A 9,093-nucleotide genomic window follows, 5' to 3' on the forward strand; every position below is an offset into this window, starting at 1 on the left:
TTGCACTTCGCTCGCTAGTTCTGGGGCATGACTAGCCCCGTGTGATGTATTTTGACTTATGTAAATCGTCGATTTTAGTTTTCCGGATAACCGAAATGAATTTTGAAGAAACTGTCTCGGTTTGAAGTTTAAAATTTGAAAGGTTTGACCAAGATTTGACTTGTTAGTATATGATCTCGGATTGGAATTTTTATGATTTGGTTAGCTCTGTTAGGTGATTTGGGACTTAGGAGCATGATCGGAATGCATTTTGGAAGTCCGTGGAAGGTTTAGGCTTGAATTAGCGAAATCGGGATTTTGGCGTTCTCCGGTTGATAAGTGAGATTTTGATATAGGGGTCGGAATGGAATTCCGGAAGTTGGAGTAGGCCCGTGGTGTTATTTGTGACGTATGAGCAAAATTTCAGATCATTCGGACATGGTTTGATGGACTTTTTGATCAAAAACATAATTCAGAAAATTTTGGAATCTTAGGCTTGATTTCGATGTGATTTGGGTGATTCGATGTTGTTTGAGGTGTTTTGAAGATTGGTACAAGTTAGAGTAGTGGTATATGATGTATTTGTACTTTTGGTTGAGGTCTCGGGGTCCTTGGGGTAATTTCGGATTGTTGTCGGAAAGTTTGGAGTTCTAGTTGTGCTGGAGATTTTGCTGTTCCTATCATTTCCGCACCTGTGGATTGGGGACCGCAGGAGCGAGGTCCGCAGAAGCGGCTATTAATAGCAAGTGCGGTTTGGTCCGCGCATCTGCGATGACCGCAGGTGCGGTCAGGCAACCGCAGAAGCAAAAATTGCCTATTAATGAAATTCCACAGAAGCAGAGGATTTTGGGCAGATGCGGCCCCGCAGATGCGATAGTGTGACCGCAGATGCGAATTTGCTGGGTTAGAACATATAAATTTCATCCTTCGCGATTTTGAGTATGTTTTCACCATATTTCATTCGGGAGAAAGCTTTGGAAAGCTAATTGAAGAGGGAATTCAAGAGAATTTCGTGGAGGTAAGATTTTTGGACCCTAAACTTGTTTCTATGATGAATTTTAACATTGTAAGCTTGAAATCCATGGAAAATCTGTAGCAAAGAAAAAGGGTAATTAGGGCTTGAGATTTAAGAGACCTTTGAGTGGGGATTTGAGGGGTTATTTGAAGTCCGATTTTGATATTCTTGATATGTATAGACTCGTGGGGAGATAAGGAATCTATTGATGTAAATTTTATCGAATTCTGAGACGTGGGCCCGAGGGTCGGGTTTTGGTTAATTTCGGGATTTATGTTGTAAATTGATTATTTTTGTATGGGCTTCGTTCCCTTAGCATATTTTGATGTCGTGATTTTGATTTTGGATAGATTCGACTCGAGTTAAGGCCGATTAGAGGGGCAAAGTCATCGTGGGCTAGAGTTTGGACCGAATTGAGGTGAGTAATGATTTTAAATGTTGTCCTGAGGGTATGAAACCCCGGACCACACATCGTTGTGCTATATTGAGGTGACGCACACGCTAGATGACGAGCGTGGGGTCGTGCACCATTGGGGATGGTGACTTAGTCCATCTCGAATGACAATTTTACCACGTATTTGATTGAAAACTATTTGCTATCATCATGTTTTGGGCGGAATGCCATGTTTGGACTCTTAGGAGATTTTTTACTGATATTTCCTCACTATTTTGACTTTATACTTGTACTCAGTCATGCTATATTCTATTGTTTTCATAACTCAGTCATGTTTACTCTATTTTAATTCATTAAATGATATTTTAAATGATAATTTGGGCTGAGCATCATGTTTTACTGTTGCCCGAGTGGCTTATGAGATTCTAACTGAGTAAGGTCGAGGGTCTGTGTTATAAAGATACACTGATTTATGATTATGAGACCGATGGCCTGAGTTGTACTCCACGAGGTGGCTTGATATGAGGCTGAGAGCCTATTGATTATGCCACGAGATGACTTGATATTGTGCTTGGGCCGTAAGGGGCCCCTCCCGGAGTCTGCACACCCCCAGTGGGCGCGGATACCCATTGTAATATGAGATATAGCCCGAGGGGCTGGTGTTGTTCCATGTGTTGCTCGATGGGCTGATTCTATTGGTATTGTGCCCGAGGGATGGTTCTTTATGTGTTTATCTTTTCTAGCTGCCTATCATTTACTTGTTTAATTGTTAAAAAGGTATTTTAAAGAAGCTTAAACTAAACTAAGGTGACTTTATATGTTTTTACTGTTTCATTACTTTTACTGGCTTTATACTGCTTCTTTAGAGCATGTTGATGTGCCTTTACGTGATTTCTTACGCTCAGTCTTCATTTATTATTATTACTCACTGAGTTGGAGTACTCACTTTACTCCCTGCACTCCTTGTGCAGATTCAGGCGCTTCAGGTCCTGCTTGTGAGGGTTGAGAGCTTCCAGCAGATTTCGGAGTTTACTAGGTAGTTGCTCGGTGTTCGCAGCCCAGTGCTTCTCCTTCTATCTTATTTTCTCTTATTTTAGTTCTGTAATAGACTATGTAGATTCTTTCAGACTTGTAGTGTTATGATAGATGCTCATGACTGGTGACACCCTGATATCGGGCTGTGTTGGTTTTATTTTCGTAAATTATTGTTTCACTATCTAATACAGATTTAATCAGGTTAAAGACTTAATATTTATTATTTTAATTATTAAAATAAATTGAAAGTGTGTCGATTGGCCTTGTCTTCACGAGATACACCATCACTACCGCATCCGAGTTTAGGGTCGTGACACAAAAACTAAGCAAGAGCAAAAGTTCAGAGAGTTTGCATATCGAGTTCAAAGGAAGTGCGGACCGCACAATTATTATGCGGACGCAGAAGATCAACTACACGTCCGCAGTGGCATTTGTGTGGACCGTAGAAGAGCCATGTGTGGCCGCACTCAAAAATTTGCGGAACGTAGAGAATGAGAGATGCGGATGCGGTTCAGAATTCTGCGGCCGCAAGATTCAAATCATGTTAAGCTGAAGCAAAGTGCGGACCACACATGGAATTGTGCGGCCGGAGAACCTCTGAAAGGACATTTTTGTCCGAAAATTCTAGGTTTGTATAAATAGAAGAATTTCACATTTTTAGGTCAAGTTTGAATATCAGCAGCCACAGTAGACATTTTTTTTTACCCTCTTTAGTAGTTTTTGCCATTTTGAGTTTTGTGAACATAGATTTCATTATTTTAATCATCAATATGGGTTTAATTATCATTTCTTCTTCTATTTCTCCTGTTTTAAGCATGAGTAGCTAGATTTTCACTAGGGTTGTGACCCAACCCTAGAGTGTAAACTTAATGGGTATTTGATTTATGCTTGTTTATGGTTGGGTGTTTATTATTTAGCCTTGTTCTTGCTTTAAATTGTAGAATTAATGGTTGCAAATATTAGTTCATGCCTATTTAACTTGGTCTCTGCTTGAGAAAGAGAGACTTAGTCTAGGAAAACTTGGCTAACAAGAAATTGAGGTAAATCAAGAGATTGATAGTCCCAATTAAAGGGTTGAGCCTAGAGATAGTAAAACCCAACTTGAGCTTTTTATCAACCGTTTTGTTCAATATCTATTTGGACTTGAGAAAGCTGAACTTGGCAAAATCACTCTCTTACCGAGAGGTATTGAGTGGGTACTTGATGTTGATAGCTATAATACACTCCGACCAACAAAATAAACTTTAAAGTTTATAAGCAAACACCTAGGTGAAGGTCATAGCCCTAGGCCTTTTATATCATTTGAAAAACAACAAAAACAATTTTCTAATTCTAATTCTTAGTTGGTAATCTTAGTTTAACTTAGACTTAAAAACAGCCCAATTTTGTGGAAGTGCAATTTGAGATAATTCAAGCTCATTCACTAAAGTATATACTCCTAAGTCCCATTCATAGCTCCCTGCGGAAAATCGAGCCCGACTCTTTGTTAGGTATTACTATTGCTCGACCGTTTCCTAATCTCAAATAGAGGTGTGACTTGGACGCGATCACCAAGCCTGATCTTAGATTGAACAGTGACCTCGTCCTCAATTGGACCCTCGGTTCGAGCCCAGTCGTGAACGAAGAACATAACAAGTGAGCAAAGTTCTTAACAGTAGCCAGAAGGTAAAAATAAACTTTTATTGCTTTGAATTGCATATTACCAATGTGTCCAATCAAAAGAAATACTTCTCCTTTATATAGTAGGAGAATTTCAGTCCTAGTACAAGTCTAAAAGAGGTAAAAATCTTCATTTCCCGGTAATTATTGATACAGAATTGATTCTGAATGAAATCCGCGTTGTGATGTCCGGTTGAGGGCGATTATTACGACCCCCTATCAGTCGTGCATAACCGTCCACTGCGTCTCCCGAGGTCTAGAACTTATACTCGGTTCGGGGTGCGTCACTTTACCGTGTCCCATGTTGGATATATCATTCATCCTTCCCAGATCTCTGTACGATGGGTCTCAAGCCCCAATTACAATCTCGGGGATCCGTGCTCCCCCTTCGTTCTTTCATCGCAAAATCGGGGTAGACATTGCCCTCGATTTTATCCGTACACAATATCAACAACAATACAATTTGGTGAGGTACAAGCTTAAGCTTGTACTGGTGGAGCTCCTAAACCCCATCTTGCAACTGCGCAGACAGTCAAGGGCTCAAAGAAAAGTTAAGGATCGCAAAGAGATGATACCTTAAGATGTGAATTTATCAACAAGGCAGAGCAGAAACTTGCTATAGACTTAAGTGTTGTAGCATCTATTTCCTTGTAATGACTATATAACTTCCAACACATAGCCTGGCAATGGCACCTATACATTGAGTGCTTTTGCTGAGACGATGGAGTATGTTATTTTGATAAACTACCGCGAACCTATTGTGAGCACGTGATTTTTTGCTTCACGAAAACTACTCCAAAAGAAATCAAAAATAAAACAAATTTCATCTGTGTACAATTTTGAGAATTTGCGTGACATTTTGGTAATTATTTTGTCCGTAAATATTTACCCTTGTTGTGATTAATTAAAAAAATACAAAAATACATGTTGCATGCACATTCAAGATTTAATTGTGCATTTTGGAATTAATTAAACCACGTTTTATTTTAAAAGAAAGAAAATCACAAAAAAATATGTATTTGTTGCATTTTGTCATTTATGTGTGCCGTTGTGTAATTTTATTTTTTTAATTAAATGTTTGACCTTGTGCGTTAATTGTTGCTAAGGTTTAATTAACATTTTTCTAGGCTAATTTTGGTTTTACAAATTATTTTTAGAATTTTATTGATTGTTAATTAAAAGTAGAAAAAGAAAAGAGTTGAAAAAATAAAGAAAACTCGGTTTGGGCCAAAAAAATTAAAATGAAAGCAGGCCCAAACAAGCCGGCCCAAGGCATAAACCGGTCCGTCTCCTCAGAGGTGCCCGAACGGCACCGTTTTTGTCACAGTTGAGCGGGGCCGTTGATCTCAAATAGATCAACGGCCAAGATCACATCTTTCATACCCGTCCCCTATACCCGACCCATTACCCGGTCAAACCGGACCCCCTGTTTAAACCAAGCGACGTCATTTCCTATAGGTAAATTGATCCAGGCCATTGATCTCACTTGATCGAACGGCCTGGATTCATTCCACCCTTCCGTATATAACCTTAATCTCATACCCCGCCCCCAAGCCAAAAACACCTCATCTTTTCATCGTCTCTATGCCTTAGAGACCAGATGACCCTCCGCCTCTTACCACCGTCGACCACCCACCGGAAATCGCCTCACGGCGGTTCCGGTGGTCCAAACAACCCCAGCTTCACACCACTGAATCCCCTCGACCTCCCCACTCCAAATCCATAACCCTTATCCTTCGAATAATCACCAATCTTCTCGAATCTTCAAACAAAGAAGTCAGCCTGAACTTCACCTTCTCCGATGGCCACCAAAATCACACCCCTAAGCCTCCTAACCACCCTCGTTCCAAATCCATTAATCGTTTACCTCGAATCACCCTACAGCTTCTCGAATCTTCAATCGAAGATTCGAGCAAAACCTAACCCTACCCCAACCTACCCCAAATTCATACCAGTTACTCCCCTGACCTCACTTGTAACCAAACCAAGCTTGGTTTGGTTCGAATCTAACCAGAAACCTTCAAGCCCCAAATCGACTGTATGAACCCTAAAAATCCAGAACCTTGGGGTCTATCCAATTAAACGAAGGGTTGGGGTCTAATAGACCTTAATCGAGGTGTTCTCAGTTGAGAACACTTCGATTAAAGTCCGTTCGACCTCAAAGAGGTCAAGTCCGGTTCGAGACTAGGTCATTTTTGTTCTTTAGATTCAGAAGTATTTTTCCTTTCCTTCCTTCTGTTCATGTGTTCTAGTTGTATCTTTTTGCATGTTTTAGTAGTTGGTGTGATTTTTCTACTTTTCTTTTAATTAATTCTGTCCTTCCCCACCAGACTTTTTATTTAGTCCAATTCTATCATTTGCTTCTATTTGCTATAATTGCTATGTGTTATAATTTGTATAATCAATATGGTTAGCTTCGTCGATTAATTGGTTATATTACAACTCACTGTTTCTATCAAATGCTACTTGAATCACATGTTTTTTTTTCTAATTGATTGTCGATAATTGTTGTACATTATGGCTTGTATAATCGATTAATCGAGTGTCTTCAAGTAATTTCCTTGAAAAATTAGAGAAAACATGATAGTAGTTCCTGTTTGTTTTCCAGTAGGTTTACCATTTCTTTTGTCTGCTGTGTTAAATGTGTAATGAATTGAGCTTGTTGTTTTCAGTCTTGTTTATTTTAACCAGATTACTCATTTATCTCATTACCCTGATTAATACCATTTCGATTTTCTTCTGTTCTTCTGCCCTAAATCTTTGTGTCTGAATAGGATTGTGAATTGGATATAGCTGTAGTTATTTAGGTGTCTAACCAAATGAGTTTCAGGTTGAACTTACATAAATGTAACTTCAGATTTGTAAAGCTTAGGGTAATGAAGTGATAACAGTAGGGTTTCAGGGGTGATTTAGGAATGAAACAGTTAGGATAATATTTTAGTGTTAGTGTTTTGTTAGTGGGACATTAATTAATACACTAATGGGGAACCAAAGGGAGTGGGGGGGGGCTGAAATTAAGAAAAAGCCTTCCTTAGTGGGATTTTAAGTGGAAAATTCAGACTTAGTGGGAAATTTAGTGGAAAATTCTGATTTAGTGAAAAAAGGGGGTCGGGCAGTAAGTTGGAAAGGAAGGGCAGACTTGTATAAAAGGGTGTTGAGGCTGGAAATTGAAAAAGAGGAAGAAAAAGTTTGAGAGAGGGAGGAGAGATAATTTTTCCAGAGAAATAGAGTGCATATAGGCTGGATTTTGATTCTAAAAGGTTCAGGAAATAGTTTAAGTGCTAAGGCTGGATTTTTGAGAGAAAAGTCCAGAGAGAGATAAAGTGTTAAGGCTGAACTTTTACATTAAGAGTTTCAGGCTGCTTTTCTTGAGTGTTTGACAAATCAGAAACTACTGTTTCCTTGCGTCTGTCTGTGTTTCATTTTGGTACTGCTGGGTTTCAGTTTAGTATTTCCTGGGTTTCTGTTGTTGGAGTACTGATTGCAATGAGTTCATAGGTTTTCCTGCTTGGTTTTAATCTTTCCTAGGATTTCTGCTATTGTTGGCTACTGGTTTACTGGTTGTTGCTGTAATGTTGTGTGGCTGTGTATGCTACTGCTGTTTTCTGCATTGATCTTCCTCTTCTTCTCTTTGCTTTCCAAATACCAGGTACACAAATTGATACACTGGTTCTTGTAGGCTGAAACTTGAAGCATGAATACAAAGAAATAAAGAGTTGAAGTTTTAAATTCATTGTAGTTGTCTATTTATTTGTATATACATTAGAATACCTATTTCATTAGAATCATGTAAGTGTTTGTTTATGTATAACTGGACATGCCTTTTGTAGTAGTTTAGTGAGAAAACTGCTCATGTATGCTTGGTTAGAAGGATTGATGGTATAGTAATTATTGTTCTGTTACTTCAGTATTATTTGTTAAATAGTATATATCAAAAGCATGTTAGGCCATTTAGATTATTCTTAAACATTCAATAGTTATCTCATTGAACAAATGGCCTGTTTCTGAAACTGGTAGGAACATTGTTTAATTCGATATCATTGGTTAATTTCATGCATGTAAATGGTTTAGGATAAAAAAAATTAGATTTTCAAGTGCTTTCATTCCAGTAGAATGCCACTTTAAATTTGCAGAAATCTGTTAACAAAAATGACACCATTTTTTTTGCAAGCTATGAATATGTGTAGAAACCATTAACTAGACCCTATTGGATTAAGGATGTCCCGGGTCCAGTTTTACCCCATATACGTTGGACCTGGGCCCATAAATAGCAAACGGATCGCCCTTATTGCATCATTTTCAGAATTAACGAATCGTATTCGAAACTTAACTATAATAACCCGCAAACATGTAAATAAATTAGGTACTTTTCTTCTTTTATTTTAGAAACGGACGGAAATAGAAAAACATAGTTACTATACGACGATCCTTTAAAATAAAATGAGGCGTGCCTCGCCAGAGAAATCACAAGTTGCGAGGCCCTCGATAAAAAGACATAATAAATGGATAGACTCCGGGATCGACCGCTTAGTGAACTCCATGGTCCTTCCCCAAAAATAACAATACGCTAGTCTCTTTAGGACGCGTCTTTAATAAATTACGTCCTTAAATACGGGTGTGCATTTATGTAACCCAAATCTCAATCTCAACGGAGTCGAAACGTGTCAATAACCACGAGTACATTGATTGTGACGAGGTTCGAGATACGTTTTCACAACGTTGCAATTCCTTGTTAAAATAACAATAATAATAATAATAAAAGCGGTAAAAGAGTCATAACTTGCACCAAGTGCATAATTGTTAAAATCAGATAAATAAACCGAATATAACAGTTGAGCGACTGTGCTAGAACCACGGAATTCGGGAATGCCTAACACCTTCTCCCGGGTTAACAGAATTCCTTATCCGGATTTCTGGTACGCAGACTGTAATATAGAGTCATTTTTTTCCTCGATTCGGGATAAAAACCGGTGACTTGGGACACCATAAATCTCCCAAGTGGCACTCTGAA

This window comes from Nicotiana tabacum, chromosome 8 (genome assembly GCF_000715075.1).
Source record: "Nicotiana tabacum cultivar K326 chromosome 8, ASM71507v2, whole genome shotgun sequence".
Lineage (NCBI taxonomy): Eukaryota > Viridiplantae > Streptophyta > Magnoliopsida > Solanales > Solanaceae > Nicotiana > Nicotiana tabacum.